The sequence below is a fragment of the Caretta caretta genome, chromosome 1 (genome assembly GCF_965140235.1).
Source record: "Caretta caretta isolate rCarCar2 chromosome 1, rCarCar1.hap1, whole genome shotgun sequence".
Classification (NCBI taxonomy): domain Eukaryota; kingdom Metazoa; phylum Chordata; order Testudines; family Cheloniidae; genus Caretta; species Caretta caretta.
In genome coordinates, this window is record NC_134206.1 from 274945017 (window position 1) to 274972418 (window position 27402).

Sequence of the window (27402 nt, forward strand, 5' to 3'; positions counted from 1 at the left end):
TTCTCCCATGAGGTTTAGGGAAGAACAAGGGAAGGGGGATTGGTTGGTTCAAGTGGAAAGAAGGTATTTTGGATAAAAATTTAGGATGAGGTCTTAGGGTGACCTTGTTCTTGAAAAAGATGGTATATGGTGGATGTGACATAAGGGCCTCTAGCTCGCCCATTCGGCAGGCAGACATGATAGTGACGAGGAAGGCCACCTTTACTGAGAGATATATCAGAGAGCAGTTGCTAATAGTTCGAATGGAGGCCTAGTAAAACAGTGTAGTACCAGGTTCAAGTCCCAAGGTAAGGGACTTGTATTTTGGGATAGATGTTTCTGATACCCTTAAGAAAGTGTTTCATGATATGATGGGCAAATATAGATATTCCATCCACCTTGTGATGAAAAGTGGTAATAGCTGTTTAGTGGACTCTGATTGAGCTAAGTGATAGGCTAGATTTCTTCAACTCCAAAATGTATTCTAATATTATTGGTAAGTAGGCGGTAATGGCCCTGGCTTGTTTGTTCTAGCAGTGAATCTCTTCCATTTATGCAATGTGACAAAGTTCCTCCTCTGCCTTGGTGTGTCCTGCACTTATTGGCGGATTTGCTCGCCTCAGAGATTAACAGCAGCCCTCAGTTTGGCCACTTTGGCTAGTGGCTCAAACCTGCTCTTCACTCAGCTAATCTCATCACTGGCCAGCATGGGGAGAAGAGAAGAGAACAATCCCTGCAGTCTCTGTTGATCCACCTAGTGGGTCGGGGACATGGCAGGAACCTTCCCCTCTGGTGCAACCCACAGTCCAGGTCAACTCCTCTTGTACCCAATGAGGGGGCGGGATGGGGGGAACCTGGGTCTGCCCTCTACTCCGGGTTCCAGCCCAGGGCCCTGTGGATCAGAGCTGTCTACAGTGTTTCCTGTAACAGCTGTGTAACAGCTACAACTCCCTGGGCTACTTTCTCATGGCCTCCTCACAACACCTTCTTTATCCTCACCACAGGACCTTCCTCCTGATGCCAGATAGCATTTGTATTCCTCAGTCCTCCAGCAGCACACACTCTCACTTCCCACTCCTTGCGCGCCCCTCACTGACTGAAGTGAGGTCCTTTTTAAACCAGGTGCACTGATTAGCCTGCCTGTCTTAATTGATTCTAGCAGCTTCTTAATTGGTTCCAGGTGTCCTAATTAGTCTGCCTGCCTTAATTGGTTCCAGCAAGTTCCTGATTGTTCTGGAACCACCTGTTACTTTACCCAGGGAAAAGGGACCTGCTTAATCTGGGGCTAATATATCTGCCTTCCATCACTCTCCTGTAGCCATCTGGCCTGACCCTGTCACAGCAAGCAAGCATTATGTGTGGTTGTCCTTCTGCTGTTTAATAATATGTCTTTCACATCTTCCGAGCAGGTCATTTTGTCATGATGGAACCATGGTGGAGCCATGCTCTCAGGTGAAGCCTCTCCAGGTTTGGGTGTTAAACCTCTCTGGCATCCTATGACAGAAGGTTTGGCAGAAGGGGAAGAATGCACAGTGTACATACCACCATCCTCAACAGGTACGAGTACCAAGTTAGCCTGGGCCACGTGGGGCTACCAAGATGACTTAGAACACAAGAACAGCCATGCTGGGTCAGACTAAAGGTACATCTAGCCCAGTATCCCGTCTTCTGACAGTGGCCAAAGCCAGGTGCTTCAGAGGGAATGAACAGAACAGATAAGCATCAAGTGATCCATCCTCTGTTGCCCATTCCCAGATTTTGGCAAACAGAGACAAGGAACACCATGCCAGCCTGAATGCAGCACATGTGAAGCCTTGTATGTCATACCACTATATGATCTAACAGTTGCAGACAGGTCCTTGCAGATATCTGTGAGCTGTTCAGTACTGTTGAGATCAGATTGACTACTGTGATTAATCTGTTTGGTGGTAGTGATGCTTTGGCCTCCAGGGCATCGAGCTGGACCCCAATGAAGTCCAGTTTCATATGGGTGTCAGCGTTTATTTTTGTACATTTATTTGCAGTCCCAGCCATGAAAATATGGAGATTGGCTTGTGAGTAATATCCAGGGCATCTTCCTGGGTGGGGACCTTTAGTAGATAATCATCCAGATAGGGAAATATTATTACCCCCTGCTTGTGGAGGTATGTTGTCCCTACTGCAAAAATATTGGAGAACATCTGCAGTGCTGTCAAAAAACTGAAATGTTCTGTCCCCAGAGTAAATCTGAGGAAGCTCCTGTGAGCGGGATGTATGGTTACATGGAAATAGGTATCTTGAAGATCGAGGGCCTAGAACCAGTCTCCCCTGTTCCAGTGCTGGTATTTTTGTTGCTAATGTGACCATCCTGAACCACTGGACTCTTATGAATTTATTGAGTTTTCTGAGGTTGAGAATAGGTCTCCCATCCTCCATACTTTTTCTGGGTTCAGAAGCAGTGAGAATAAAAACCCTTCCCTCTGTGTTGTGATGGTACAGGTTCCAAAGCGCTCAAATGTAAGAAGTGGTTTACTTCTTGCTGTAGAAGGTGCTCATGAGAGGGGTCCCTGAAGAGGGACAGGGAGGGAGGATGGAGGTGAACGGTATCAAAGAACCCATTTGTCCATGGTGATGGTCTTCCACATTGAGTAGAAAAGGGTCAGATGGTGTCCAAAATGGGGGATGATCAGTAATGGTGTCAGCATTGAGGAATGGGGGAGGTCTCTTGGGTCTTTGATGAAACCCTCAAAATTGTTGCTTTGCAGAGGGTTGCTGGGATGCCAGTGATTGAGCCGAAAGTGGTTGATGCCTTGGAGGTCTCTGTCTGTGCTTTGTGTATCATATTGTCTCTATTGTTGGGCATATGGAACAGATCTTGCACACTGGGTTGAAGAGTATTTCTGTTTTTTTCTCTGTGCAGGTGTGAATATGACAAGGGAGCGAAGGGTCGCCCTAGAGGCCTTCAAGGTGTAAAGGGACTTGTTGGTCTTGACAGCAAACAACTTCTGAGAGTTAAAGGGGAGATCCTCCACAGTCGATTGTACCTCTCTTGGGGAGCTGGATAGGTGAAGCCACGAAGCCCGACACATAACTATGGCTGTAGCCGGGGAACATTCCGCCATGTCTGCCGCATCTAGAGATGCCTGTAAGGCAGTTCTAGCTAGGAGATGGCCCTCCACGATGATCTCTTTGAATTGTTCCCTTTTGTCCTCTGGTATGTGTTCAATAAAGTCTGACAGTTTAGAATAATTTATATAGTCATATTTCACCATCAGTGCAGCATAAATGGGAATCAGAAATTGAAAAGCATCCGATGAATAGGCTTTGCAGCCAAAGAGGGCTAACCATTTCCACTCTTTGTCATAGGGGGTGGATCTGGAGTGGTGTTGTCTGCCTTGTTCACTGATGGTGTCAACCACTAATACGTTTGGTGCAGGGTAAGAAAATAAAAAGTCCATCCCCTTTGAGGAGATGTAATATTTTTTTGTCTGCTCTCTTGCAAGTAAGTGGCTCAGTCTAGCTACTGCCAGGATCTGCCATATGTTTTTAGCCAGTTCCATAAGTGGTTTATTTACTGGAAGTGCCATCTTTGATGAAGATGATGTTTGCAGATTTTCAGAATGTCTAGTAATTTATGTTGGGACTCTGGAACCTCCTCTAGGGAATCAGCAATTCTTTTGAACAGCTCCTGGAAGTGTTTGAAATCATTTGCAATTGTGGGTGGTGGAGGCATTATGGCCTCATCTGGGGAAGAAGAGGAAATGTTGTTTGCTGGGGTAGTTTCTTGTACCAGGGTCTCTTTCTGTTCTTCAAAACTCTCCTCAGGGGGCTTTGATGGTGCAGCCACAGAGGGTGGTGGGAGAGATCTATTCCTCACTCTGTAGGAGCTCAGGGGCCTGGGTATTGTCTCCTGTATGCCCTCCAGGGGTCCCAGTAGGGAATGGTGTAATCCATAGTTGCCCATACCATGTCAGGGTGTCAGCCCTGTGGTGATATTTGGGCTGTACAGGTGGACCTAATGTCCAACTAGTTTGGATGGGAGAGAAGTGGTGTGGTGAGTAAGCACCCTCCTTGTCATCATCTTCATCCTTGCTGGAAATGGAGGGGACAGAGACAAGGTGGGTTGACATGGTACTGTGCATACTGGAATAACACTGGTGCCGAAGAGTGGTGAGTCTGGTGTTGATGACACAAGTAAGTCTTTGTGGTGAAGGAACTGGAGGCGATCAGTGCTGATGGTGCCGTTGTAATTGTAGGCATTGGTGCTAACGTCTGAGCACTCTCAGCTATGAGAGCTGAAGGTGGCGTTGTAGCCTGTGGAGAGTCCATCAGTGCCACATGTTTAGGTGGCTCCGTCAGTACCGTGGTGGAGATAGGCTTCCCTTTGGCTCTCAACTCCAAGCCTGCCTGCTTGGGGTCATTAGCTTTCTCGGTACGCATGGTACCGGAGGATCCCGGTGCCTTGTATGTACTTCGTGTGGCACAGTTGGTACCAAGGACATAGAATGAGCTGGAGACATTCTTTTTTGGTGGCTCTTTCAGAGGAGAAGGTGATGCCCATTTCCTTGCTGCTTTTCTAGAGGATGGAGCCTTCCTCTGTGAGGAGGGGAAATCTGTTTTTCAGAAGGGGTCATCGGAGACCAGTGTCCAGAGGAAGTTGGCTGTCTGGGGTCGGATGCCAAGTGCAATGATTTCTCCATTAGAAGACGTCTGAGTTTCAGTTCTCTGACTTTCCTGGCACGGGCCTTTAAGTTGCGGCAGTGAGAGAAATTTTGTGGGACGCGTATCTCACCAAGGAACCGGACACACTGGGAGTGTCCATCAAAGATAGGACCAGACCCTTCTCTGTTCCTTCTCAACTGTCTTTGGCCTGAGATGGAGCTCCCAGCAGCGTTACACTTGATAGTTAGCTTTAGTGTTAGAATAGCCTATTTAGTACTCTTGTTAGATTTAGTTAATCCTTTCTCCTCTTAATTTTTTCCCTGCTCTTTACCCACATTTGATTACCATTTAGATAGTGTCTGTTCACCCTTATGGCAGACTCGCTACAGTTCAAACCATGGCCAGTTCACCAGGCTTTAAGCGCTGCCTTTCCTGCTGGGAGGTGATCCGTGTAGTGCTAGATAGGCACTGACAACGGCTTGAGATGGGGAGAGCGCATGCGTGACCCAGACGAGCACTGCTACTGAAATTCTCCAATTAAAGGCACTGGGACACACATTCACCTGAAGTGGAGCACTCACAGGAACACTCCTTGAAGGAGAACTGAGACATGGGGAATAGTTGGAGCATTAGTCTCAAAATTTTCAAGTTCTTTTTTGTAGGTATGCTAAAAATGCAGGATCAGAGAGTAAAGAGGTACTTAACTTGGTAAGAGGAGTATGCCCAATGAGGGCCAAAGAAATAAGTACATGTGCATGATCTTGCAGCAGTTCTTCCAATGCTGTAATCCAAATTAATCATGGGTTACTATAAAGCAACCTAGTTGAGACCAGCTGGACTATACTGTAGAAAAGAAAGAATAATCTCTGGCTGTGGGATTACACAGCATGCAAATTTCATGCAGACTCAAATCTGGATCACCTGACACATTCTGGAATTCCTACCGTGAGAGAGAGAGGGAAATGTATGCTGATTGGTCCAGAATTGGATCCACTACTTCACTGAAATCAACAGCAATGACAAAGGTGCAATGTCCCACATCATTCAGGTCAGCAAGACAGACATGGAAAGTATTAGGTTTGTCACAATTAGGGCGTATAGGTAATAGCTAAAACAACTGTTGAATTCTCAGTTCAGTCTTCAATATTAGATCTACCATTTTATCTGTCCTAGTATCAGTATCCTTGGAGTTATATCAGCTAGGGGCTGTTGCCCAACCTAGTCTCTTTGCAGTTTAGCAACCTCAGTCTCTATCAAATGTGTCTCTGCTGGGAGCATGACCAATTCAATCTGATCTCTTTTAAGCATCAAGTATATTTTTACCCCTCTCTTAAATGGACTATTTAGTCCCCTCTCATTCCAGAAGACACGCTTAATTGTCAGAATAATTGACTACTTAGCACTAGAACAGACTGTGCACAAGGGTATTTTATACAGTTAAAAAGTTATAAGAGAACAGTGGAAAGATAACCTTCACCAGTCCTCCCCCTCCACAGCACCCCTGAGACGAAAATAACCCCAAGATTCAGTTGTAATGTTCAAGTATTAGTCCAACAACCAGGGTACTTGAAGGTTGACAATCTTAATATTTTGCCTGGGCCAGCCCACTGATATACACCATAGTATCAAGCACAACAAGTCCTCAGCCAGGTAGGCAAGGATTGAGACAACAATACCTGCAGGGTATCCTTTAACAGAGAGAAGTTCAGCAGATACATGGACCAGGCCATATACACAATCCCAACTATACGCAAACCAAACTATAACACTTATTAAAAAAGATTCAGTGGATATACTTGCAGTTCTTTGAGTCCAGTGTATACCTCATACATATTTTGTTAACATCTGACATTTTATCAACACTGGCTTGTAAGCAACTCAATGGGGGAAGGAAGAAAGGAGAGGTGGGTGATACAGGGGAAAGCGGTCAAGTTTAAATACCATGCAGAGCATAGAAGACAGACATTCAGCTGTATGCACAGAAAGTCACTGAATGCATTCTACATTATGACTAGTTGATCAAACCATTTCAAACAGCACTGTCAGGAAATAAGTATACCCAAAGAATCTGTTCTTTCAACCAATGTGACCACACCAGAGTTTCACTGCAACCCTCTGTATTGGCCAGGGAATGGGGCTGTGGCTATAGCACCAATGAAGAAAGATCAGACACTAATAATCCATTATGTTCACAATGTGCACAATCCATTTAAAAAACCTTACTCCAGGATCCTGGTAGTACTCAGTCTAGCTACTGCGAAATTCCGGCATAATCTGTGTTGGATTTTACATTGCGGGAGCTGGGCTTCCTGACAATGATGAAGCAGCTGAAGATCAAGAATCTCAAATCTTCCTCCTTAGGTAGCGAGCCAATATAATTTAAACAGGGTGTTTTAGCCACTGAGGAGTACTCAAAGGGTAAGATGTCTTGAATTGGATTATGGCACCTAATGGATTGTCCCTGAAGAGAGCTAGAAAAGAACAGGATGCAATCTTGGCCAGATGTTGATCTGCTGTGCTCTCTCTTTGGTAAGGTAAATTGCAGTACTTTCCCCCCATGGGTTGGCAAATTAGAGCACATTAGACATTTAGAATTCTAGGAGCCCAACAGAAAAAAGGAAATAGGGAGAGAAATTGAATCCACAGGCCATTAGTTCCAGATAGTTAAATTTGTTAGGAGTTCATTAGAGATCACAAATGTAGTTTGTTTGTTTTAAACACAAGCATGTAGTGAGAAGAGGCTGCTAATCTTGTTGTAGCCCATTAAACAAGTTTTCTACCTTTTGAGACTTTTACCAATCATGGTCTCCTCTCAGTGCTTTACATGAGACATAGTTGAAAACTCCATATAATAAGTATTTAAGGCCTTTTTGCCATGTTTCTTGAATTATTAAAGGCAGTCCTGCACTCAACATCTCTAGTGAGAGTCTGAAAAATCATGATCTTAGCATTCAAAGCACCCCACAGTGTTTTCCCCAGGAATTGAAATTAGGAGGGGGGGTGTTCAAATTTACAAGGGGGGGGGGTCAAGCCGATGCGGGGTGAGACCGTGAGGGTGAAGGTGGGCTGTATGGCACCATAGTAAAAACTGAAAAATGTTTCATGACCATTTTATTAGATTTTAAAATCATCACAAATTAAAGTTGGCTACTTAAGCCTTCTATGAAGCACTACATCTACATCCTTCTTGGTTTCTTGTTATAATTTTGCGCAACTCTGTTAATGAACTTCTTGAATGCAATGCATTCATCTTTGGTGGCTTCTCATGTGTCCGGTACTTCCATTCCTTCAACTGATATGCTCATTAGTTCGTTCACATGATCAGGCAGAAGGCAACTTCTTTCAAAACACAAAATTCTATTCAATGATGAAAAAGAACGCTCAACTGTAGCTGTTGTGACTGGGAGTAGCAAGAGATGAATTCCAACTTCTTTCATTTCAGCCCAGGAAACATAGCATAAAGATCGGGTTGAGCCACTGGTGATGATAAAAAATAAGTTGAAGTCAAACCTTCATTCATTCGTCGTATGATATTCCACTCTGTGTTCAAATTCTCTATTCTGTCCTGAGCACATGGCAGTCCCATTGCTGATAGTACCTCACTCCACTCAACTGTCGGTGTTTTATAAAAGACAGGCATCTGTAAAAGCTACGTAGAGGTTGAGTAGAATCTAGAAGTCAGTGTTGTAGATTTTTAAGAATCAAGTCTGTGTACTTTTTCAGTTGTCTTAACAAACACTTCTTGTCCTCTTCACTTAAGGATTCAATATAAATGCCTTCATTAGTCAACTTCTGGACTGAAGTCTTTGCTTCTTCCAGTACTTTTTCAATGGATAGCTCTCTGATTGATCCAAATGTAGCTTCTATTGCTGGACAAAGATCTACTACTGTTGTAGCAGATGCCTAGATGGTATTGTTTAATGACCCAAGTGGTTTCAACAGTAGACTTACAAGACAGAGGTTGGCAATAGTCTTTTCTGAATGTAGTAGCAAAAGTAATCCACCAGCCTCACTACTTAGATCCATCCCATCTTGGTAAAAAAAAAAGGAGTTATTGTGGCAACTTGAGACTAACAAATTTATTTGAGAATAAGCTTTCGAATGCATCCGATGAAGTGAGCTGTAGCTCATGAAAGCTTATGCTCAAATAAATTTGTTCATCTCTAAGGTGCCACAAGTACTCCTTTTCTTTTTGCGGATACAGACTAACATGGCTGCTTCTCTGAAACCCATCTTGGTAGATACTTTCCAAAGCCAGTAATAATGGCTGGAATAATTTTAAGAAAACAGCCAAGGATCGCTCATGAGAAAGTCAAAGGGTTTTCCCAGGTTGAACTACTTTGAACTTCAGTCCCAGTGTATCTTCTATATTTTCCAAGATATTCAGTCTTTTTTGACTCTTGCTGAAAAAAGAATATAATAAAGACATTACATTTATAGCTTTTTAAATGTCTTTTGAAGAGTCTGCAGCTCGTACTAGCGCTAGTTGGAGTAGATGGCCTCTGCAGTGTGTATAGGAGAGATTAAGGTTACACTTTTCTCTGAGCAAAGCTTGTGCTCCACCATGTCTTCCGGAGAAGTTTGCAGCTCCATCAAATGCACAAGCAACCATCTGTTTGGGGTCCAATTGACAAGCATTTAACTCTTCTAAGATGTGGGTTGTCACAGATGCAATCAATCTGTCTTCTATAACTTGAACATCTAGAAATGCATGTACTGGCCTACCACTGACATCAAGATAGCATACACAATGGCTTAATACTTTATGACCATTTGCACTGGTGCATTCATCAGCCATGTATGCAAATTTTCTGAATGCGGTGAGAGAGCTCTTCACTTTTTCAACTGTTGAGTCTTTCACTGTTGCACCACATGCTTGTAGCCAGTCAGTTGAGTTTCTTGCAGTGACAGTGAGCATTTGCTGGTTCGGAACCAGTGTCCAGTGTTCAACTTCAGGATGAACAAGTGACAATGCACTTAACATTGGCCTCCAGTTTGTAATGTGTGGTATTTCTTGCCTAAATAGAAAGGATAATGCCACAGCCATGTTTGTTCGCATGAACTGTGTTGTGTAACAGCTTCATTAACACTCACCGGTGTAGTCCTTGGTCAGTGGAGACCCAGAGTTCAGAGATGTTTTCACATAAGTTCACCTCCCAGGTGGGGAGCAAGAAGACACCCTGTTCGTTCCTCCAGCTGCTCACTGTTCATTCTGGCCACTGTTGTTTGTGGTGCCACCGTTCACTCCATCGCTCTGTTGCCAATGGCCCTGCGCCGTCACCTTCTGCTGCCACCTGCCACTGTGACCTCTGCGAGTTGGTCTCTTGAGGTTCCACCCAGCTCTCAGTGATTTCAGCTGAGTGGAGGAACCTGGCTGCTAGTGCAGGCTGGGCCGTCTCTTCCACAGAAACACTGTCCCACAGCAGGTCTAAGCACTTAGACCTGATTTCAGCTGTAGTGGTCACTTAACAGAACAAAAGACTATTCACGAAGCCTAACCAGTTTTGTCTTTAAACAGTGGAGAGGGGCAGGTCAAATAGTATCTGTGACTCAGGCAGACCATCAAGCAAAACACCTGTCCCCACCCTCTCTCTTGATGCCCTCAATTAGCACACTAAGTACAATTCTACTGCCCTTTACTCATACAATAAGAATAACAACATTTCATTACCCCCCACATTCAAGTGATTTGTAAGCCAACCCCAGCCAAAATCTATCACTTGGGCAACACAGCTCTATTTGCTGGATACCTAGGTAGATTAGGTGTGAATGTAAATACAATCTGGTCCTGAAGGCTTTCCCCCCAGCCCATCACTGGCTGTCAGGGAGAGCTCATTTAGACTTTGCTTACAAATCATAATTTGAAATTATTAGGTTGGCCAACATTACCAAAATGAATGCATTGACATGGTCATAAAAACAACAGCTGTATAAGGAAGCTAGTCTATGTTCATACTTTTAAAATCTATTATACTTTTTCAGATACACGTATTTTATGGTACACTTTATATGCTTTTAAAGTGTGTATTAATGTTTCAATTTCAATTCAAATTTCCAAACAATCACTAAATTGGCAACACTGCATGTAACTAGTTCACAAAACTGGGGGGGGGGGGGGTTTGGGGGAAATTCAGGGGGGATAAACACACCCATAGGAGGGGTGTAGGAAAATCCCTGCCCACCACAGTTCTCTCCTCTCTCTAGCTTTCTGCGTAACAAGCTCACTAACAATAAATTTCAGGAAATTGACAATACTAGCTCTTGGTTTATCCCCGGGGCACACCTACAGGCATAATCTACAATTCTACAAAGGCATAATCCTCTGGAAAGTCCAGAATCCCTGTGAGAAACCAGGGTGTGAATTCCAGGGGTTTGCCCCTCTCAGCTCCCACCAGAAACCCCAAATTCTCAGATTATTATGACAATCTTTTTTCAAAGTTCGCACTCTTGCAGAATTAGGCCTAACAGTCTACCTGCTTGTTCCCTGAGGTCATTCTCTATTGGTCTTCTGACATGTACTACTTTTAAACTGAAATTCTAGAGAAGCCGTGTTTGGAGTGGTTTTGTTCTTTGAATTAGAAGCTGGCAAGCCTCTGAAAGTAATGAGTCTTGTTCCCTCACTGTCATTCCTGATGCTCTATGAGGAAATTCCTAAATAGCACTGAACTCCCTCAACTTCCACTGATGTTAATGGGCCAAACTTTGAGGTGCTGAGTATCTTCAACTCCCATTGACTTTACTGAGAGTTGATGATGCTAAAGACCTTGTGTAGATTTGAAAGATCAAATATGCAACATCTAGGCTGAATTAAATGGGAAAACCAGAAGTGTATACCCTGAGTGACCACTGTCTTTTTTAACTTAAAAAACATTTGAAGCTCCTCATCAAGTTGACATATTAGCCTGTGAGCCTAGTTGGGGCCACAGCTGAACACGAGCACTCTGAAAAAAGAGCCTTGCTTCATCCTTGGGACAATTCACTCGTGTTAATTTCTTTCTCTGTTTGCTGACAACCCCCAAAGGAGTAGACTGTTCAGCCTCTTATGACTGCACCGGCCTGGTGGAACACCTGGACATCGCAGAGCAGATGTCTAGGTGAGTGCAAGGGCCTAGCCCGGGAACACCCTTGGAAAAGAATCCAGTGACTGAGGCATCTGCAGAAAGTTTCAACTTTTGCAAGGTCAGGCATTAGTCCATTTCAGGGTGGATAAAAATCAATGATTTAAAAAAAAAATCAGATGTTTTAAATTTAAATTGGATTTTTTTTGATAAAATGCTTTTTGAGGAAAAAAACTATCTAAAGATAGCTTTAATTAAGATACATTGCAACTCAAAGATATCTGATCATGGAATAGGGGTTATAAATTCTAATTCTATATTATGAGACAATATATTCATGTAATGTTTAAGAAAAGTTTTGTAAATGAGTTCCAATAGTTTACGGATCAGAGACCCAATCTTATGGGGTTCCAGGGGCTTCTGTATAGATTATTTAGGTTAATCTGTCTATCTACCCATTGGGACTCAGTGCTTAGTCTAGAAGATATCATCAGAGATGTTTAGTTTTGCAGTTCTCAAACTGTGGATTTGTGTCTCCAGAGATGACAAGCCTGTTAACAGCATACATGTTTTTAAATAAATAAATAAATAAATAAATAATATGTAGAGGTGAGAAATAACAGACCTCAGCCCTATAGTCCCTCTGCAAATTTGTGTACACAGAGTCAATCCCTTACCTCTCTCTAAAAGTGCAAAGTTTCAATAAGTTCAATTAATAGAAGATTGTTGGGGGTGGAATACATACAGGGAGAATACAGGGAATACAGACAGGGAGAAGAAGTCTGGAGATAAATGTGAGAAGGGAGGGACAGGCAGTAGAAACAAAAGTGAAACTGTTTGAGCAGCATATTCCAAAAGTCTTGAGGTCTTTCTGAGTATAGCCTTCATTGATTTGAGATCTACCATACCATTCTCTCACTGGAAGGGAAAACCTATAATGGCAGCAGGCCATAAAAGAGACCTAGTTTGGAAATATTTTAATGAAGTTCCTCTACCTCTGGGTAAAACAGGGATGTGTGCAAAATGCAAACAGTGCAACAAAGAAATGCAAGGCCTGATTGACCGAATGAAACAACATCATGAGAAGTGTTCCTTGTCAGGAGGAAGCTACATTGAAGATGATGAAAGGAACATGTCTGAACATGCAGGATCTTCAGGTTAGTAAACTTTTTTATTTCATACTTCTTTCTTAAGGATTGCCTGTCTTCCTTCTGGACTATTCTTGAATTCTCATGTTTGAGCAAAAAATATAGTTGTTACTCTATAGTACTATCATTTTAGATGCAGTTGTGATAATAAATAGCTAAATTAGCAGATCTTCCTTTTACAATTTCACCTTTGAAGTAGTACTGAGTGTCAATGAGTAATACTAAATGATACTAAATACTAAACTATTGTGGTAATAATAATTAAATAACTGCATTGACTTATTTTGTTTAGGAGAAATCATCCTCAACATCCAGGATTCGGAAGACTATCCACCCTCAAGATCACCATCATTTTCTATAGTTTCAGAGTTATCTGCCAATGATAGTGTTTCAGTCACATCATGTATAGCCACGGGATATCACCTGTAGCAAAAAGAAAAAAAAATCTCCATCATCCAGAAACAACCATAATTAAGTTTGTGATAAGAACCAGCAGATAACAAAAAACGGTACCTGATGAAAAAATTGCCCAGTTTGTTTATGCAACAAACTCTCCTTTCCATATGATTGAGAAACCACACTTCATTAACATGGTTCAGTCATTAATACCAGGATTCAGCCCACCCAACAGAGCAGATGTCACAGGCAAATTGCTGGATAAAGTGTATGAAAGAGACATTGAGCAGTGTGCAAAAGGTCTAGAGGGTAAAATTGTTAACCTGAGTTTTGATGGGTGGAGCAATGTCCACAATGATCCTGTTGTATGTGCTTGTGTGACAGAAGAAGGAGGAAATGTCTTTCTTACAGAAACAATTGATACATCAGAAAATGCATACACAGCAGAATACTTACAAGCAGTAGCAGTAAAAGCTATAACAAAATGTGAAAAAAAATTCAAATGTCTAGTACGCAGCTTGGTCACAGGCAATGCTGCAAATGTATCCAAGATGAGAAGAAATTATTTAGAAGAGAGTGAAGAGAGTCCCAAGCTAATAACATACAGCTGCAGTGCTCATTTGATGCATCTCCTAGCAAAAGACTTTAGTGTTCCAGAAATAAAGGTTAATGTTGTTGAAATTGCAAAATACTTCTGTAACAAGCACTTTACAGCAGCTGCTCTGACAAAAGTGGGAGGAACCAAGCTAACTTTCCCACAAGACGTGCGATGGAACTCAGTAGTGAACTGTTTTGAGCACTATATCAGGAACTGGCCTAATCTAATGACAGTTTGTGAACAAAATTGTGAAAAAATATATGGCACTGTCACAGCCAAAGTTCTCAACATTGGGCTTAAGAGAAACGTTGAACACATGCTGAGTACCCTAAAGCTTATTTCTGTAGTCTTGAACAAAATGTGGGGAGCAGAGGGTTGGACTAGATGATTTGCTGAGGTCCTTTCCAACTCTGATATCCTATGATTCTATGATTCTAAATAGCTGTTTTATTGCTGACACTGTTGAAATTTGGAAGGAACTGAGTGAGATCTTAAAAAGAGAAATATGCAATGACAGAGTTAAATTACGAGCATTAAAAAAACAAATGGGACAAGCACTATCTCCAGCTCATTTTCTTGCAAATATTCTCAATACTTGGTACCAGGGTCAAACCTTAACTGCTGAAGAAGAAGAGTTGGCTATGAAATGGACATCCAGCAATCAGCCCTCCATAATGCCAACTATAATAAAATTCAGAGCTAAGGGTGAACCATTCAAGAAATATATGTTTGCTGCTGATGTTTTAAAGAAAGTCACACCAGTGAAGTGGTGGAAGTCACTTAAGCACTTGGATTCAGAGACTGTTGAAGTGATAATCTCACTTTTAACAGCAGAAGCTTCTTCTGCCGATGTAGAAAGAATATTTTCTTCCTTTGGACTAATTCATTCCAAATTGAGAAATTGTTTGGGACCTGAAAAAGCAGGAAAGCTTGTTTTTCTTTTCCAAATTATGAATAAACAGAAAAATGAAGGTGAAGACCACTGAGTTAGCTGCAGAAGCCAATATTTTAAAGTTTCACATATTGACCTGGCTGACATAGTTGATTTAATTTTTTTTTAATATTTCATTTAATGATTTTAGTTAAAAATAATTTTAACAAAAACAAACCTGTTTTTAAAAAACTTGAACGTTTAACTAAATTCAAAAATGCATATGCTTGTTTTGTTAAAATATTATACGTTTGCTGTTGAAGAAAAAAATCCAGAATACATAACATTGTTGTTTTAGTTAAATAAAACAATTTAAATGTCTGTCTGGTGATGTTCTCCTCCTAATACAGCATGGCCAGAAATTCCTCCAAATATTAATGATTAACCTGTTGAACTGGAGATGGTTCATCTCCCAATGACTTCATAAATATCTGCTTCAATTACCTTTGGTAAAAGAAATAACCAAACAATCATTCATTTTCTGATATACTTGTTAAACTAATTTGAAACATTTTCAAAATAAATCACTTTAAAAATGTCTAGTGTGTACCTTCTAAAAATAAAACCTACATCTATCTCTGAGTTATGAAGAATATGCATTAAGGTTATAACAGCCAACAAGAATGCACTTTTATGTAGAAATCTATGATTAAACTGAGTCTTCCTGGTTAGTGATTTAAATCATGACTTAAATAATTTTGATTTAAATCAAATCCATCCTGGTCCATTTAATCTCTCTTTTATGCTTTCAATATCATTTAATAGCTTTGTTAGGTAGAGACCACTCTTTAGCAGCCACCTATCGCTGAATATCACTCCTGAGTTATAGCTACAAACTCTGGGAGCAGATGATCGTACAAAGATCTACACCCATGACAGAATCACTTTTGAGTGATATGCAGGCAGGTTTTCAACCAAACTGAAGCACCTGTGATCAAATGTTAACACTTACTACATACACTGAGAATGGATTTCAAAAGAAGAAAATTGGAGCTGTCATTTTTGACTTTTCAGCAGCCTTTGACAACATCTGGAATACTGGCACGCTGTATAAGATGTCAAGAGTTTTTCTTAAATGAGTTGTCGTGGCAACTGGACTGCTGCTCTGAGGTAGGCGTTTTCAGGTGGCTCTGGGCCAAAAACCAGCACCTGGAGATTCCAGGAAAACAGACTCCCACAAGACTCGGTTCTGGCACCAATTTTATTTCATATATTCATCAATGACTTACCGAACAGCATCCGCAAGTGGTTCATGTGATAGCTGCTTGACCTCAACGGACTGACTTCCAAAAGGCTGAAGAGAACCAGAACAATGATACGACTGCCTTCTGTGACTGTTTCAAGAAAGGGAGACTGAAACCAAGTGCATCAAAGATCATATCAACATCCTTCCACTTACATCATGCTCAGAGCCAACCTGAGAATAACGTCTTTTTGAATGGTCAGTGGGCTAGCACATGATTCAAAGCCAGTATATCTAGATTGCATCCTCACATACAAATACTATCTCATTAAAGGTTTCAGAGTAGCAGCCGTGTTAGTCTGTGTTCGCAAAAAGAAAAGGAGTACTTGTGACACCTTAGAGACTCACCAATTTATTTGAGCATAAGCTTTCGTGAGCTACAGCTCACTTCATCCGATGCATCCGATGAAGTGAGCTGTAGCTCACGAAAGCTTATGCTCAAATAAATTGGTTAGTCTCTAAGGTGCCACAAGTACTCCTTTTCTTTTTATCTCATTAAAGTATCCCAAGAGATCAAGAACTGAAACTGTCTCCTGAACAAACTGTTCTTATGCTCCTGGGGACCCAGTGAGCAAACACTGAGTAGTTTGGGACTCTTTCTGATACGCAGTGGCAAATACAGTGTCCCAGTTAGGTTAAACTCTGCCCACATTGGACTAGTAGACACAGCTTAATCATACCATGAGAATCATTGAAGAATTGAAGCCATCAGAACTTGTAGTTACCAGTCCTAGCCAATATTTCTCCACCTAACATCCAGCATCAGAATGCAGCCAACAAACAGATCTTTAAGGTACAACAATTGTCACAATTGCCACTGTTCAGAAATACATAGAATGCATTCCACCACTGACTGTGTAGCAGAAATCTTAACTGAACAGTGCTGCACACTGTCCATCCAGCTGATACTATCAGACCACTATGGCAGAGAGAATGGGAAGAGCCTCTGCCACTACCTGGAACTCCTACATCATCATCAGGTTGGATGAACAGCTCCCTGGCTTTGGGCTCCCATGCCACCTCTGAATCCAGTTTAACAGATTCAGGTGTGGTGTGGTGGGCTGTACTAAGGCCAGCCATGCCTGGGGCATCCAGGGCAATCCACTGTGCATCTGTGGGGCTGTGGAAGATGCTACATACAAACTGGATGGTTGCTCTTTTTGTAGTGAGCTCCCCAGAGATCTTCTAAAGTTGAACACTGCTGATTCAGAGGCCATTTATTAGCTTGAGATCATTTAAGCTGTTTGTTTGCGTTTGTTGTGCCCACATAGAATCACTAGATATAATAAATTTAAGAGTATTCCCTTTTTATCCACAATTGTTTGCTCACTGCGGTGAGGTCTACAGTAAGCCAGCAGCTAGAGTCGTCAGAATTTTAAAATCAAACAGACTTAGAAAAATTACAAAAATAAGTTGACTGTATTGGAGTGCTATAGTTTTACTTGGATATGAAAAGAAAAAATGCTTGTAAGATGAGCAGCGTGGATTCAACAATATCTCATTTTGCTGTGAGTTGGGACCATTGCCAAGGGACAAAGATTAAGTGTTGTAAAACTACTGAAAACTGACATCATTAACATTCAATATAAAAATATTGCAGTAAATTAAGTGACACTCATACACTGAAGCTCCAGTTTAATTAAACTTAATAGCAAACAAATAATTTGGCCAACCTGTACAAATCGAGATGTTTACTGGTCCTGAAACCAAGCACTGGTCTTAGAAATATATTTTTTCTGATGATTTGTCCATCTCCAAGTTTCAACCCCATCAACCAACCTGATCCTAGCAACTGAAAGCCACAACTGTGCCAATCATCCCCTCCTCCCCCATCAGTATCTGAAGCCTATGCTTGCAGCATGTCATCTTGGCTTGTGGCCTAGCTTATCTACCTCCCTGGTTCTCTGACTAGTAGATCAAGTGCTCTCTGGATGTGCTTTCACTCACTGTACTACTCCTGATAATGTTAAAGCACCGGGGTGGGATAAAAATCAATGATTTTTTTAAAAATGTGTTTGGTTATTTTTGTTTAAAATAAAATTGGTTTTAATTTAATACAGGTTCACTTTTTCAAACTAAAGCCATTTAAAATTCAATTTGAAAGTGACAACCTATAGTATGACCGAAACTTATTATAATCTATTAAAGTCATTTAAATGCAGCAATTATATACTGATTAATATATTTTTGTAAGTTTTAAAGAAAGTCAAACAACTGAACTGCTGGAAGTCACTGGCTAAGCACCTGCAACCAGAGTTTGAAGTGCTTAACCAGCTTTTGACAGCAATAGCCTTTTCTGAAGGTACAGAAAGAATATTTTCTTCATTTCAGTTTATTCAGCTACAGTAGAACCTCAGAGTTATGAACACTAGAGTTACGAACTGACCAGTCAACCACACACATCATTTGGAACCGAAACCGAAAGTACACAAGCAGGCAGCAGCAACAGAGGAGGGGAAAAAAGCAAATACAGTATGTGTACTGTGCTATATGTAAACTACTAAACAAATAAAGGGAAAGCAGCATTTTTCTTAGTTAAGTTTCAAAGCTGTACTAAGTCAATGTTCAGTTGTAAACTTTTGACAGAACCATACAATTTTGTTCAGAGTTATGAACATTTCAAAGTTACAACCAACCTCCATTCCCAAGGTGTTTGTAACTCTGAGGTTCTACTGTAGTTCAATATAATAACTGGTACATTCAAAGTTAAGAAACCAACCGGTAGTTGAAAAAGCAGGCAAGTTTGTTTCCTACTTCTAACCTTTGAACAAAAATTAGGTGTGAGGATCAGACCTACTAATTCTAGAGTTTTGATGGACACGGTGACCAGAAATAATTAGTTCACTTCATTAATCAAAGAAAATGCTTCATTTGTTTAATAAATGGGTTAGTTTTAAATGTAACATGTTTTGATAAACTTTTTTATTAAGTATCTAGCACTTTTAGGGACAGTTTATTAATAAAATTAAAATGCTGGTTTTGTTTATTTAATTGAATTTTAATCCAAACAGCACTTGACACAAAGAACAAGTAAAAATTGATCATTTAGTAAGAAATGCATCTGTAAGTAGTATCTGAATGAACTACCCCTGACAGCTAGTTCAGGAGGGGAAAGACTTCAGGAGCAAACTGTATTTACATGAACACACCTACTCTTCATAAGTATCTAGCAGACAGGAATTGTGTAGCTCCAAGTGATCAACTTTGGCTGGTGTTGGGTTACAAATCATTTTAGTATTGAATGCACGGGGAGTAAAATGTTGTTATCTTCACTGTATGACTAAAGAGGAGCAGAACTGTGCTGACCTTGTCCCAATTGAGGGGTCACCCGAAGCTGAAAGGAACTTGCTAAGCCAAGGGCTCGAATGCCAGACCCCTGTGAAAGTGTGGGGCAGGGCAGGACAGGTGCCCCAGGAGGTGTGGACTCTCCCCAAGGGTCCCCAGTCTGGTTTGACCTGTTCCTCCCCACTGTTCAAAGACAGAGATAAATAGGCTTCATTAGGAGCCTTTTGTTATGTTAAAGTGTTCAAATGAGAGCTGAAATGACTTGTGGTAGGGCAGTGTTTCTGCCCAGTCTACAAAGAGCTGAAAATCACTAAGAGATTGATGTGCAGCGGTCACAGCAGAGAGGCAGGTGGCAGCAGAAGATGACTGACAGTCGGCTGGCGAACGAGTGACTGACGAGGTGGTAAGCAAAATGAGCAGCTGGCCAGCAGAGAGGAATTGCGGCTAGCGGGGGTGGTCAGCGGAGAGGAACCATGGGTGGTGGGGTAGACAGACAGAGCAAGTGCTCAAGCAAGGTGCCTTCTTCTCCGGGTGGGAGGAAAACTCACACAGATGCACCTCTGAACCCCAGGTCCTCACAGACCAAGGACAACCACTCTGAGTGGGGTATGGTGAGGGAGCAGAAAGGGGCACAGAATAGGAACTGTTGGTTGTAGAGCTCAAGAAGATGAGGCAGAAGGCACTGCCCCACACGTTGGGGTGGGTGTCCTGCTCACAGTTTTATGATTATGAATCCCACTTGTGGCATTTTCTCTAATTGGGTGACTTCCCTCCTTTCCTTAAAAGTTTCTTTTCTACACTCAGATTCTGTATTTGTGAGTGGGGAAGTATTGCCTCTCAGAGGCGCCCAGGGATGGTGTGTAATTTTCCAAGGTCACTGGATGGGGGCTTGAGCTCGTTCTGTGTTGTATTGTTGAAAAGGAACCCCTACATATTGAACCCGGCCCTGGTTGCTGTCGGCTCCATCGGGCAGAAGGGTTACACATCATTCACCATTTGCTAAGATAATTTAAAAAGTAAAAATTAAGAATCTGAATAAATGCAAGCAAAGCTACAGAACTGCTTAAATCTATGTGTATAAATATATTGTATCCTCTATATTAGCTAAAAGAAGCAAAAAAATGTAAAGACTGTATTTAGTTACAAACATGTTTTATTGGTTACTCATGAATGAGAATCAATTTTTCTTTAGGAAAGTAACTAAAAAGTACAAATACAAAACATTATCAAAACTGACAATTTGAATCAAGGTTTCCTGCTTACTGATTTAAACCAGGATTAAAAACAGTGATTTAAATAGCTGATTTAAACCAATCCACTCTGTAAAGCACTCTGAGAAGGAGCAGAAATGGCTTTTCCCCTGACTGCAGTCAAACTTTAAACACAGCCGAACAGTGCTACTAAAGTAAAGGTCACTCACACTAATGTGTTTTAACCCTATCAGGAGTGGCACTGTACAGCACAAAGCTATAGAAACCACATATAGAAAAAAATACCTCTTCCAGTGCTTATACTTCTTTCCCATGTGTTCAGCAACAGGATGTTAGAAAGGAATGGAAGATGAGACAGAAAAAAAAGAGAGAGGAATAATGCATATAAATTGTCCAACAAGCCCCCACCTCCACCCAATCTCCCTATCCCTCCCCCCCACCCCACCCCACACCAGTATTTGAATTATGCTCAGTAAATGTTAGATCATATCACTTGCAACACTGTCAGGCAACACAAATCCTCCAGTTCAAACTCATAAATTATAACCAATCCTCAACAATAGATGTTTCTGTCTGGAGTTTTACTGATTAGCCTTTATTATAATTTATGAGTCTGGCCTGGAGGTTTTGTGGCCTGACCTTTATTTTGCTGGTTTGGTTTAGTCTTTTTATCTGGGATTATTAAATCATGTACATATTTAATCTGAATACTGTATTTAGTAGAAAGTAAACACAGAATCAGTTATTTTCAGTGAAATCAAAATTGAGGATGTGATAATGTGCATGGTCCTGCATAATTATGTATAACAAAAATAATACTTAGCACTCATATAGCACCTGAGGAACTCAAACCAATGTATAAAATGGACTAGTACTATTAACTTTATTTTACAAGTGAGGAAACAGTCACAGAAAAGCTGTGTTCAAAGTCATGCCTCAAGTAAGTGTCAGTGTCTGTGGAATTAAGCATTATGCTCAGCACTATTCCCATTAATAACAATTTTTTCAGGATTTGTCCCTACGTATGTAATACAGAGTGTATTGCAGAAAACGTAATATAAACTCTGTTGCATATGTTCATTTAAATATAATGTGAATCAGAAATCATTCTGAGGGACAGAAACTATTCAAATCACAGAATCTAATTACACATTTTAAAAGACACTACTTCAAGTGAGACCACTATGTGTTACAGTAATTTAGAATGAAGTTCAATTCTGTCATGTAAAAGGAGGCTGGATTGGGCTGAAGAGGATATAGGGCGATCTTTTCTCCCCCACCCCCATAATTTAGCTATTTTTTTACATGTGTAAGACCACAAGATATGTCCCACCTTCCATTCCTTGCAGCCTTGATAATGAATTAAAAACACCACTAATATAAACCAGAGAAGGAGCAGCAGCAGCAATCCCATAAAATACAATAAAAATTAAATGAGCCACAAATTGCAGCAAAAATACCCCACCTGTTGTTAAACATCGCCGTACAAACAGCCTTTCCCTCCCTAAAAGGTCCCTTAAAAGATGAGCCTTGCAGTATACCCTCAAGGTCAACACATTCAGGCTATTTCAGACAGGGGATGCCATGCGGGGAACAGCACATTCCAAAGGACAGGCATCCTAGCAGAGAACACTGCCAGCAGCCCCCTTCTGTTTTCAGTTTGAGCCCCTCAGTTCTCAGCTGCAGCAATATGACACCAGGAGAGAGGCAGTCTTTCAAGTAGATAGATAAACCATCTACAGATTGTATAGGTCAATACCAGCACTGTAAACTCAACCTGGAAATTCATAGGCAGGTAGTATAGATCCTGCAGCAGGGATGCTGGAACAATTTGTATAGTGGGGATGCTGAGACCCATTGAACCAAACTGTAAACCCTGTATTGATGAAAAGCACTCCTACTTCTAACACCTATGTCCTAGTGCAGGGGTGGGCACATACGGCCCGAGGGACCGTCCTGCCTAGCCCTTGTGCTCCCGGCTGGGGAGGCTAGCCCCGGCCCCTCCCCTGCTATCCCCCCACCCCCACAGCCTCAGCTTGCCGTGCCACCAGCGCTCTGGGCGGTGGGGCTGCAAGCTCCTGCCAGGCAGCGCGGCTGCGAGAGCCGCCAGCCTGCCCAGTGCTCTAGACTGCGTGGCGGTGTGGCTGAGGACATTCCATACCCTGTCCCCATGAGGGACAACCGGTTCTAAAAGGGCTTCTAAATTTAACAACTGGCCAAAAGTGGCACCATAGCGCTGACTCTTTGGGTGCTCCGGGGCTGGAGCACCCATGGGGAAAATTTGGTGGGTGCAGAGCACCCATCGGCAGCTCCTCGCCCCGCGCCCGGCCCCAGCTTACCTCTGCTCCGCCTCCGCCTCCGCCTCCTCCCCTGAACATGCTGCCCCACTCTGCTTCCCCCCCCTCCCAGGTTTCCTGCAAATCAGCTGTTCGTGCGGGAAGCCTGGGAGGGCTGAGAAGCAAGCTGCGGCTTCGCACTCAGGCCCAGGGAGGCGGAGGAGGAGCAGAGGTGAGCTCGGGCCAGGCGCAGGGCGGGGAGCTGCTGGTGGGTGCTCTGCACCCACCAAATTTTCCCTGTCAGTGCTCCAGGGCTTGAGTACTCACAGAGTCAGCACCTAAGGCGCCACTTTTGATGTGATCAGTGGAGGGAGCAGCCGCTCCCCCTGCTCCTCCGCTAGCTACGCTACCCCGTCCCTAGGAGCCAGAGGAACCTGCCGGATGCTTCCTGGGAGCTGCCCCAGGTAAGCACCACCGGGACTCCCCACCTCGCCCCCTGGCAGGTCCCTCTGGCTCTTAGGGTAAGGGTGGGCACCCACTACGGTGGCCCACAAGACCCTCCTGCCCAGTTCTGGGGGCAGTCAGGGGACAGGGGAGGGGGATGGATGGGGCTCTAGCCGGAGCATGCACCACAGGACTGGGGCTGGGAGCAAGGGAAGTACCTGGACCTAGTATTGCCTTTTAAACCCTTCAGGCCCAGTATGAAGTTTGTGTATTCCATCACACTCCCCACCCTTGAGACCTCAGACCACCAGGGACTGCTGTTTTATCAACAATACCTGATGGCCAATGGTATCAAAGGCAATTGAAAGACTCATCATAATCAGTCACGGTAGTTTTTTATTATCCATTAGTATATGGAGGTCAATCACTACATTAAGGCTGTTTCAGTATCATGAGACAGTCTAAAGACTGACTGAAATGTTTCAGAATAAACTGATAAGTCCAGAGCCATAGGATTGTTTTGTGACTATCAATCATAGATATTCAAAAGTATTCATAGATTCACAGGCCAGAAGAGTTCATGGTTATCATCTGGTCTGACCTCCTTTATAACATAGTCCACAGAACTTCCTCAAAATAATTCCTGGAGCATATCTTTTTAGAAAACTATCCAATCTTGTATAATAATAGTCAGTGATGGAGAATCCATTGTGAACCTTGGTAAGTTGTCTCAATGCTTAATTACTCTCACTGCTAAAAGTTTTCACCTTATTTACAGTCTGAATTTGTCTAGCTTTAACTTCCAGCCATTGGGTCATGTTATACCTTTTTCTGATAGACTGAAGAATATAGGTTCCTATATAGATACTTAGAGATTGTAAGGTCACCCCTTAACCCTCTCTATCTTAAGCTAAATAGACTGGTTTCTTGAGTCTATCACTATAAGGCAGGTTTTCTAATACTTTAAGCATTATAGTGGCTCTTCTCTGAATCTTCTCCTATTTTTCAACATCCTTCTTGAATTGTGGTCCCCAGACCTGGACACAGTATTCCAGGAGTGGTCGCACCAGTGCCAAATACAGAGGCAAAATAACCTCTCTACTCAAACTCAAGATTCTCCTGTTTTTGTAACTAAGGATTGCATTAGTTCTTTGGGGCACACCATCCCACTGCAAGGTCATGTTCAGCTGATGATCCACCATGACCCCCAAATCCTTTTCAGAGTCACTGCTTCCCAGGATAATGTCCCCCGTAGTGCAAGGGCTTGTCTACATTTACAGTGCTGTAGCTCCATCGGTGTGGCTGCTCCACTGTAGTGCTGTCAAGGTTCCTCCCCCACTCTGAACTCTAGGGTACAGATGTGGGGACCTGCATGAAAAACCTCCTAAGCTTATCTTTACCAGCTTAGGTCAAAACTTCCCCAAGGTACAAAATATTCCACCCGTTGTCCTTGGACTGGCCGCTACCACCACCAAACTAATACTGGTTACTGGGGAAGAGCTGTTTGGACGCGTCCTTCCCCCCAAAATACTTCCCAAAACCTTGCACCCCACTTCCTGGACAAGGTTTGGTAAAAAGCCTCACCAATTTGCCTAGGTGACTACAGACCCAGACCCTTGGATCTTAAGAACAATGAATAATCCTCCCAACACTTGCACCCCCCCTTTCCTGGGAAATGTTGGATAAAAAGCCTCACCAATTTGCATAGGTGACCACAGACCCAAACCCTTGGATCTGAGAACAATGAAAAAGCATTCAGTTTCTTACAAGAAGACTTTTAATAAAAATAGAAGTAAATAGAAATGAAGAAATCCCCCCTGTAAAATCAGGATGGTAGATATCTTACAGGGTAATTAGATTCAAAAACATAGAGAATCCCTCTAGGCAAAACCTTAAGTTACAAAAAAGATACACAGACAGAAATAGTTATTCTATTCAGCACAATTCTTTTCTCAGCCATTTAAAGAAATCATAATCTAACACATACCTAGCTAGATTACTTACTAAAAGTTCTAAGACTCCATTCCTGGTCTATCCCCGGCAGAAACCAGCATATAGACAGACACACAGACCCTTTGTTTCTCTCCCTCCTCCCAGCTTTTGAAAGTATCTTGTCTCCTCATTGGTCATTTTGGTCAGGTGCCAGCGAGGTTACCTTTAGCTTCTTAACCCTTTACAGGTGAGAGGAGCTTTCCCCTGGCCAGGAGGGATTTCAAAGGGGTTTACCCTTCCCTTTATATTTATGACAAGTGCTTAGTGAAGACATTGCCTACGCTAATGTGAAAGCTTCTCCCATTGGCATAGACGCACCACCTCCCGAAGAGGCAGCAGTTATGTTGATGGGAGAAGCCTTTCTGTTGACATAGCTCTGCCTACACCGGGGTGATTGGGGGGGGGGGGGTTAATCTGATATGATTATGTTGCTCAGGGTGTGGATTTCAAAACCCCTCAGTGACATAGTTACACCAACATAAGATTATAGTGGAGCCCAAGGCTCAGTATGGCCTACACTCTTTGTTCCTAGATATAGAGATTAATCTACTCAACAGATATAGAGATTAGATCTACTCAACAGAAGAAAGGCTTCAGATTTTGAAGAGTGGTTTTTTTTTCAAGACTTTTCACACCATGGTATCATTCTGGAACATTCAACTTCTTCACTGATTTCCAGTTTCTTAGTATAGCCCTTTGTCCACTTCAGGAATTTGTTTTTTTATCAGATAGCATGACATGAACTATTAGCAATGTGTTCACTGAAAAATTTTGCTTTATCTCTCCACTTTTGCCTTCACAAAACAAGAAGAAAAATGACATTACTTTACATTGTCTTTAGTGCTGATTTTCCCCCAGGGAGATCTGAATAAAGCGTAAATAGACAATTATAGTGACTCTTACAATTATTATAATGGTTAAGTGAAAATTAAATATCAAAATGGAAAAGTGTAGACTGCTGCACTTCAGCTGCCAAGGTGCCTGGCTACCTAGCCAAACAAATATTAGCATATATGTTATTTTACAAACACTTAAGGATTACAATCCTAAATACCCACAGCTTGCCACAACCTTAAAACTACTGCACTGACAATCCCAGGATTTCAAGATGAAAAAAATCCTATATTCCTGGTCCCCAAATCTGCAATCCCACAATGAGAGTAATGAATTTCAGATAGTTGAATTGGGGATCCAGAAATTGTGAGGCTGAAGAATTGTTTAGGGGTCGCTTACCTTAACCCAGATGGTGTTCATGTATGCTATGTCCATTAAGAGTCTGTTCTGAAAAACGAGTTCTGCAGGGGTCAAAAGAACAAGATTGAAATCTGATAACATGTTATAAGGTAATCATTATGGTTAACCTACCCAGCTTTAATGAGGAGTATCATGCTGTTCACTCACAAATAGATGACAGTTAGTATTACATTTCATTTTTCCTACACAGTGGAGGTCTGGGTCAAAGAAAACACAGCTGATTTTAGTTTTTTCTTATAATTTCATAATGTAAATGCATTCATAGGTTCATAGAGTTTAAGGACAGAAGGGGCCATGACATCATCTAGTCTGCCCTGCAGTATATCACAGTCCTTTAAATTTCACCCAGTTACAACTGTATTGAACCCAGTAACTTGTTTTTGACTAAATATATCTTTCTAAAAGGCAGAAGGGATGGAGTGGTGAGAAGTGACAAGGACAGGAGGGCAACAGTGCAAGGGGAGAGGCCCTAGGACCACCAGGTCCTCACTACCCCCTGTCTAAATCTAGAATCCTTTCCCTCCCCCCCAGTGCACAAAATCAATGTTGTTATAGAGTTGTAAAGCTGGTGTGGAAGCAAAGTTTGGCCAGTTGTCTCCAAAGGGCAAGGTTTGAATTTACACCCATAGAAAATTTGGCCCACAAAAATTCTAAGTGGGAAAGATCTGCCCTTCTCCTTGTGGGCAGGATTGGTCTTTAAACATATTGTCAACTGCTTCTCTTGGGCTGCTTTTGAAATGACTTCCTGACAGAGCTGAGTAGCCCCAATTTTCATAGCTCTATCTGGGTACTTATATAGCTCCCGTCACCACAGTGCTCAGGGAAGCTGCACGAACATTAATGAATGTATCCTTGCAATACTTTTCAGGTGGGAAACAAAAGTTACACAGGGAGTTTGTGGAATAGATAGAGTTCTCCTGAGTTCCAGGCCAGTACCTGAACCACA

At 42.1% G+C, this 27402-nt stretch overlaps 1 long non-coding RNA gene across 1 annotated transcript in view; it reads right to left on the bottom strand.

The window, feature by feature from the left end:
- LOC125630582 (uncharacterized) overlaps nt 1–27402 on the bottom strand; it is a 49134-nt gene that overhangs the window by 18268 nt on the left and 3464 nt on the right. The window contains exon 2 of the long non-coding RNA XR_007354706.2: nt 26436–26497. This is a non-coding gene — a long non-coding RNA (uncharacterized LOC125630582). The remainder of the gene's footprint in view (nt 1–26435; nt 26498–27402) is intronic.